Genomic DNA, 8,794 nt, shown 5'->3' on the forward strand with positions numbered 1-8,794 from the left:
TACCAAGTCACCACAACCCAAATGGCTACGAATACATTATTTTGAAGATTACTTTGAGTGTTTCGATGTATTTCTCCTTTTTAAAAAGCTTAATGGTCTTGAAATAGAGTTTCAAAACATAATATAATACACTTTAATTTATTTTAATAATATTTTTAGTCTTTAGCAAGCCTTTGGTTAAAGTGATTATATATATATATATATATATATATATATATATATATATATATATATATATATATATATATATATATATATATATATATATATATTAAAGTTATGAAAAATTGTAACAGTACTTTGTTTTGATTGGTTGAAATTTCTTTTTTCAATTAATGTTACAACATTCACCATTCATCTTTATGTTTTTGTTCACAAACAACCCTTTCACTTTCGTTTGAATTTTTCATAACACTCGCCTTTATTACATATTATTAGTATTTAGTCATATTAATATTTTTATGGCAGAAATGGTCCCTCAACTATATTTGGGTCATTTTAAAGTTGCTTCCTTTTTGTCTTTTTTGGTCCCTCTTTTTTTCGTTGGTTATTTGTGGCATTACAGGTTCCTATGTTTTCGTTTAATTGTCACTTTATTAGTTTTGCTTACAGATTCATTGATGCTTATTTATTTATTTATTTATTTATTTATAGATCAGTTAAAGAGAGAAGGAATGAGCAACTCAAATTATAAACATTTTCAAAAAAACAAACAACGGAAAAAATTCATAGGACTCATTGTAATGATTCAAAAAAGAAAAAGAAATGGTGATGCTATAATGAAATGTGTATTACTCAAATTGCCCTTATGCATGTTAGCCCATGTGGCTTTCCTTCCGCTTTCCCAATCTACTATTCCCGCTCTTATGGTCAATATGTATTACCTAAATTGCCCTTATGCATCTAATAATCTGCGCTGAAATGTGTATTACTCAAATTGCCCTTATGCATGTTAGCCCATGTGGCTTTCCTTCCGCTCTCCCAATCTAATATTCTCGCTCTTATGGTCAATGTGTATTACCCAAATTGCCCTTATGCATCTAATAATTTGCGCATCTTATAACATGTTGTAGATGTAAAAAGATAAGAAAATACAATATGTTACCATACATTTAGGTGTTAGAGGGTTAGGTAGGCAGTCTTGGTCAATATCGGTTTTGGCCCAATTCGGACCAAATCAGATCTAATCGGTCCAACTGACTGTAAAAGACCCCACCGGCTCAAAGGAGCCGGTTTGCCTAAAACATAATTGCATTTGGTTTCGTATTAAGGATTTTCTTATATAGAATTTTGTTTCCTTGATAAATAGTTTCCAGGTTCGATGTGGGATGCTTAAACTTTTAATCTTCAATATATTTCCTTTGCATTACGTTCTTCCCCATCGACTAATGTCGTGCTGCTGTTAGCCATTAGCCATCGAAGAAAGATGAGGTTGAATCGAAGGTATCCAATTGGCAAACGTGATGACGCGATCGACGGTGGAGGCGAATGATTGCAGAAGTTGTTCCAGATTGAAGTGTCAATACCCCTGAATCGGAAATGTTTCTTCTTTCATTCGTTTCCCACTATTCTTCCATTGATGCTTCATCTCCGGTTAGTTCTTCAATCGTGCTAACCATCATTACTGCATCGTCGTTTTCCTTCCACTGCTGCTCTATCGTCGAATCAACCATCATGCTCCATCGCAGGTTAGTTCTTCAATCTCAATGTTTGTTCTTCAATCGCAAATTCTCAGAGATTGTAACATGGTAATGTAATTGAATCAATGTTTGTGATGTAACTGAATCAGTCACAACAGGTGCACACCAACTGTTTGATATTTTGTCTCAATGAAATTTGATTCACATTCCGCCGTCGACCACAGTCCGTCTAAATTGAACGCCGGCCACATTCGGTATCGATCTCTACACCGATGTCGCTGTTTTGCGATTTTAGTTCTCCAACCACAGGTTATTCTCTATTTTTCCTTGTTTAATTGACTGTTTAGTGATTATAAGGAGGGTTAATTGGAAGGAACAGGAATCGGCTTGTTTAATTATCCACTGTTAAAACTCATTGTTCATATATGCTCCTATTAACTGTTAATTTGATTGATAATGTCTGGTTGATTGTTAATGTGTTAATTTGTTTTTAATGTGTTAAAGTTCCAACTGAATGTTAGTATCCAATTCCAAGCCTTTGCATAATGGTGAAATTGGTTTATGATTGCAGGCTGGTTCTTCATCCCTCAAGAATTTGAATCGCATACCATATGCTCATGTATGTCGAATGCATCTTATTTTAATTTCTGATGAAAATGCATTCTAGTTCATCAGAGTCTTCAAAGTCAAAGCAAAAAGGAATGGAGAAACAAATATTTAAATGAATCAACCAAAGAAGCCAAGAGGGAGACCAAGAAAGAAAGCTTTTTAAACTGTTCATGTTCTCTCAACGTCCACAATGCTGCAGTAGTTGGTTATTTAGATGTGATGTATTAAGGATCAAATGAGTTTTTTGTAATCATAGTTTGATGTTATAATGTTATATTTATTAATATTTTAATAATTTTTAATTTATAATGTTATATTTAATGTTATATTCTTAGGATTAATGTTATATTTATTTATTTATTAATATTTTTTTTAATAATTAATGGTCCCCGATTAATCACCGTCTAACCGATTAATCCATTGATCCCAATCTACCGTCGAGCCTACGTCGAGCAAATTCTGCAACCTTGATTTATACGTAACATTATATGCACATAAATGGAAACAGAGATACGCTACAATGACCTCTCTGTTAAAATATCACTTATCCGAAAATTAGATATTAAACTTAATTCTCTAGATAATTTGTTCCTTCATTGTTTTGAAAGGTTGCGACCTAGGACGATTACCACTTGTAGCAAATAAGTGACCCTTTCTTTTTTATTCTTTTAAAGTTAACAACAATTCTTTACAAAACTTTTGGTATTAAGATGATGTGGTGTTCAGGTATTATATATTTTAGTAACTCATGACATCTTTAATTATCTTTTTCTTTTCCTTTATAACAATTTATTTCATCCCACGTTTCAATCAAGGCGTGGTGCGAGTTGTCCATTACATGATGGACATGTTTCTGACAGTTAAAGCATGTTTGAGATGATTAAGGTTTCCATATCTGATTAAGTGATTATTAGGAAAGCATGTTTAAGATCATTAAGGTTTCCATATCAAGTGACTATCAAAAAAGAAAACGATTCATACACATTAGTTTTTCATACATGATAATTTATTTTTTTAAATGTTGTATTTTATAATCATCTAAATCAAAAATTGTTGTTTATACAAAAAAAAAATATTGGATATGAATCACTTCCCATTAGAATATATCATCGAATCTCAAATAAGTTCAAGATAAATATCAGGATTTTTGTTATATTTTAAAATTAATAGATCATATTGGAATTTCTTGATGGATTTTTAAAATATGATAGATAAAAACCATGATTTGGACATAATCGTTTATAAAATTAATATTCTATCAATTGTAAGCTTGTAGTTGTATCAATTCAATCTCGAAGTCTCCACAATGGAACCTTTCTTTGTTGACTTTAACCACATGACTTCTAATTTGAAAACAACTATAATTGTGAATATATAGGTGGGATATAGTTGACCCAACAATGGAAGGGCACATATTAGAAATCATTGTTCTTTGAAACAAGTTTTAGTCTTTTTTTGTTATATTTGGCTAGCACATATTAGAAATCTTTGTTCTTTGAAACAAGTTTTAGTCTTTTTTTTTTTGTTATATTTGGTTACTTAATTATTGTATTTTATAATTTGGTAAAAATCTTATCAAAATTTATAACTTTTTATATGTATATCACAACTAATACATTGAAGAGATATTGGTGCGATGCCATATTATACACCCCCACAACAAAATGACAAGTAAACTAAATAACATTTTGATCCACTTAAAACAACTATTAAAGATTTATTAGTTATTTACTTACCTAAATCTCAAAGCTTATAAAGTCTTCAAACTTGATTCTCCATTTAAAATCTCATTCTTTTACGATCAACGTGAGTCAATTTTTCATATTATGCAACCATTATATTGTGTACTAAAAGTAGTTATAAAAGGGAAGCCATATGCTCATAAAAGTACAAAGTTTAATAAAAAATTATATGTGGTTTTAATTTATTAAATTCCATTTAACTAGAGTTAATTATTCATTAAAATAACCATATGAAATGGTAATTTGTTATAACAAGCCCATATATTTCCAGATATTAACAAAATAACCATAAGAATACGTCCTTAAGCACACAGTTAAGCTTTTTCTAACCTAAAGCACCACTGATTGAACACATGTGTTAATAGCCATTACAATGGGTTTAAACATTCTACCACCTGCATATTCCTTGCCCATAAACATACTCATTTTCGTTAATACAAACCTCAAGCTAAAACTATGTTTGTTCAACAACTATTATAGACGCAGCTTGTTGTCCGTTTGCTTTCAATCGATATGTATTGAACGTTTATTTTTAGCTTCTTATTAAAAAAAATTATAGACTAAATTCTTCCTAATCTCTAATCTTTGGAGGATACAATACATCATTAAGTATCAACTCCTTTCATAACGTCATGATCAACATTATATTCTCAATACATTGGATCACTAAAGTAATTGAGTTGCCTATACAGAGGTTGTCATCATTGTCCACGACTTTAAATTTCTTGAACCACTCCTTCTTCGAGTACACATGGCAATTAGTACATTTATCAATCCAACATTCATTTGAGTTTTCATTCATATCTTTTGCTTTGGAAATCAAAGCCACTATCAATGGCGGATTTAAGGGTCTTTCGGGGGTCTCGAGCCACCACTCGATTTTACATTGCAATGTAATTTTTTTTCCTATTAAAATGCATCCACTAAAAAAATTACTATTATAAAATACAACTACAACCATATTATTCATCACTGGCTATTAGGCTATTAGGCTATGGAGTGTAGTCACTACATGTTCAATAGAAAAGTGATATCATCTATGCGCCACATCACCTCCACTACATGTTTACTAGCTCTTGGAAATGGTTATCATTCCATATTGTTTATTTTTTTTAATATTTAGATTAAATAAAAAAACATAATTAATAAACATAAATAAATATTTAACATTACATAAAAACACATTACATAACTTAAATTACTAAAAAAACATAAAAACATAAAATTTCAAACCTAAATTACTAAAAACACATAAAACCATAGAAATTTAAAACTAAATAACTTAAAAACCATAGAAAATTAAACATAAAAATTAAAACGTTAAAACCTAATTTCCATACTTGTCACGAACTTGTTGTTGGATCTTCAGAAACGTGGCTAGATTTTTCGAGTCGATATCCGATTGCGGCTTTGTGTTTAAAATTTGAAGATCGGTAAGTGTTTGTTTCCGGCACCGAGATTCCTCCGTTGCTTTATATATATATATATATATATATATATATATATATATATATATATATATATATATATATATATATATATATATTTGTTTGAAAAAAAAACAAAGAAACACTTGAATATCTATAATAGTTGAAGGACCTCTTTGTAAACATAACTTTTTGTTTTATTAGTAGGACAACCTTCCTCATAATATATGAGTACCTTCAATCCTTTTTCACTTGTGACGCGAGAAACAAAAAATATATAACTGAAAATGAGTGAAGACAAGCTTATGCAAGTATAATCCAACATTTGATAATTATTGTCATTGACTTTTGTTAGTGGTCATAACAAAATAAACTACTATAGGGAATTGTCTCCGCTGAAAACAGAATGAGATTCTTTCATTAGACGGAGTTAAATTCATGCAAGGTATATAAGTAGTTTCCATAAAGAATCTATCATATATGATTCAGGCTTCAATGACGTTTCTTCAAAGCCTAACAATCTATAATCTAGTATATTTGCATAGTCCTTTGGTTTGGTCGATATTACAAAGTAATATGACCGGAACACCTATTTTTAGTGTAAGTTTATGGTTGGAAATTCTAGATGACTTAAAATCATTCAACACAACTGAAGAGTAAATTGATTCCTCAAAAAAACCTGGTAACTCTGTATCACGTAAAGAATTTGAACTCATATGTTTTCCCTTCATTTTTCATCAATCCTAAAAAGTAGTCATTGCTAGCATCAAATTCTTCATTTGTAGGGACCAAAATAGCTTTATCTTGAAAATATGATTGATCATCAAGATGATTTTCAAAGGATAGATAAATGATGGATACAATTGAATGAATATGGTCACCTATAGAGCGAACAACAACGTCTTCTGGAAATTCAATTTCAGCTTCACCATCATTAGGGCCGCCAATATTACCATCGCCAATTTTAACAATCCACTCATCAAATGCTTTTGTCTCATCCAAATCTTAGTTATACAACCAAAATAAACCTCATGTTTACGGTTAAACGTAAAACTATACATTACTCCGTAATTTGGACGAATATGATGCATGCACAGTACCCGAACAATTGCCTCTTTGTATTGCTAGAAGAATTTGTCTAAAGTCATCTCCATATAAAATGGTCTTGCCTCCAAATGATTCTTAAAGATAAATACCTACAAAGTAATTATATCCTCTTTGTTGACCATATTTGATGTATAAACTTCATTGTCGTTGAATTGTACGCCAGAGTTGACTAATACTTTTGTATTGGCATGCGATATCCCTCTAGACAATGCCACATAAAGTTGGTCATGCGTGAAACCGATTATGGGAGATAAATACCTACATTTGGAATTGTTTCTCCGTAAGCTTTATTGATTGCCATCGCGAAACATAATTTGATTAGAAATTTTTTTCTTATCAGCTTGAGTGGTAACAAGTCATCTTCATGCGGACATAGAGGAAACCTTGGACCAAATCTCTAGATAGTTTATTTTAACTATTAGTGATGCAACGGTACCAAATAGTTTCTTTTGATGATAAGTTTCAAACGACTATTTAGGGGCTTAAGGTTTAGAGGGAGGGTGTGTTGCAATAAATATTAGCAAATTGGTTAAAAAATGAGACTTATTTATGAATGCAAATTTTCATATGTTCTTAACAGGAACTTGCTATACTTTAAAGAACACGTAATATATTTTTCTTGTATCACCTCTAATTCATATATAAGTATACATTAATCCTAAAAAAATAGTTATTTTGTCAAAATATCTGTTTAAAAACTAAAATAATATGTGAAATTTATTTTAAAACGGGTAGATGCTAACACTCTTTTTCGTAATATGATTTTCATATATGAAAAACATAAACCATGATTACTTTTATAATTTGAAAAATTAAAACATGATTACTTTTATGTATCTGACAAAATTTTCGTATAACAAAACTTTAGAACATAATTAATCGTTTAAAGATAATAATGAAATATTGAAATAAAGAATCAATTAATTGGTTGCTATCTTATTTTTATTTTTATAAGGTGATAATCTCGTTATGTCTTATTTAAAAACTTATATTATAATATAACTTATATATATATATATATATATATATATATATATATATATATATATATATATATACACACACAAAATAAATTAATATATTGTTATCATTCTACTTTTTTTTTTGCAAATTTTAATACTAAAAACAAATTTTCCCTAGAAAATTGTCATATTAATAACCTACTAATTAACAATTAATTTATATACTACATAAATGGTTCACATGTGAACAAAAGTACACAAATGATCCATATTTGAAATGTTTTTCTTACATAAATTGTCTATTACGCGAAAGAAAATGAAAATGTACATTCCATTAATAAAATGTTTTCAAAAAAATCCTATTAATTAGCTCTAATGTAGAAAAAAAATTCTAGATTAGCCAAAAAGAATACGGAAAAGTCATTTTTTGAAATTACGATGCTATTAATGTTATTAATGATTTTTTTTTCCAGAAAACAATCATTTAAATGAGCTTCAATATACAAAAAATATAACTTTCCATATCAACTAAAAATAATCCAAAAAAGTCATTTTTTAAGAGTATGATGCTATATATGAACTTTTTTTTTTCAAAGTTTAATATTAAAAGCAATTGTTTTTTCCAAAAACGGTCCTAATATAAGGTTAAAAGAACATATTGTAAAATATTTATCGATCTACATGAGCAAGAATTAAATGTTTCCATCAATACCCAATAAGGTATATAAATGATGCCTCCTTCTGTAATGAATTCCAACGCCCCACAATGTGGAATCCCCTCAGTCGCAGCATTCCATAACTCAAACCACGTCCGATAATCAATATGAAGAGAAGCTGCAATAAAAAAATAATAATTGTCACCATCTTATACAAATATTAGAGATTATTGGGGTATTAGATAGTGTAATAACTTGCAATTAAATATAATTTTCAAATAAAACATAGTATGAGAAACTAACCAATGTGATCAATGGTCAAAGAAGGCATTATAACTAAAACATAAACAAAGAACTATTAGGGATGAAACATGAAACTTTAAGTAGAAACATACAAATTTAAACCGTGAAGGATAACAAAAATCGACAAGTATATTTTTTAAGTAATTTAAACCAATATATTTTTAAAGTAATTTAAACCGGGCCACAAGTTTATCCCAATATTGTTCCCTTAAGCATTTCATCGAACAGGTAGTAGACAGGTAGACCAAACAAAATTTCCAAGTATCCAAATCAAGGTTTCAAATCCTAACACATCAAAAAAAACGAAAAAAAAAAAACAAATTTGTGATTTTAACAACCAAAAGCAAA

General features: G+C 29.2%; 1 long non-coding RNA gene across 1 annotated transcript; it reads left to right on the forward strand.

The window, feature by feature from the left end:
* The first annotated feature begins 982 nt into the window (after positions 1-982).
* Positions 983-2,489, forward strand: LOC145058432 (uncharacterized). The gene is made up of 3 exons (XR_013686389.1): positions 983-1,688; positions 1,790-1,949; positions 2,212-2,489. It is a non-coding gene; the product is annotated as an uncharacterized LOC145058432 (long non-coding RNA).
* Positions 2,490-8,794: the final 6,305 nt, after the last annotated feature.

This window comes from Lactuca serriola, chromosome 6, assembly GCF_051521515.1.
Source record: "Lactuca serriola cultivar US96UC23 chromosome 6, Lser_US96UC23_V15, whole genome shotgun sequence".
Classification (NCBI taxonomy): Eukaryota; Viridiplantae; Streptophyta; class Magnoliopsida; order Asterales; family Asteraceae; genus Lactuca; species Lactuca serriola.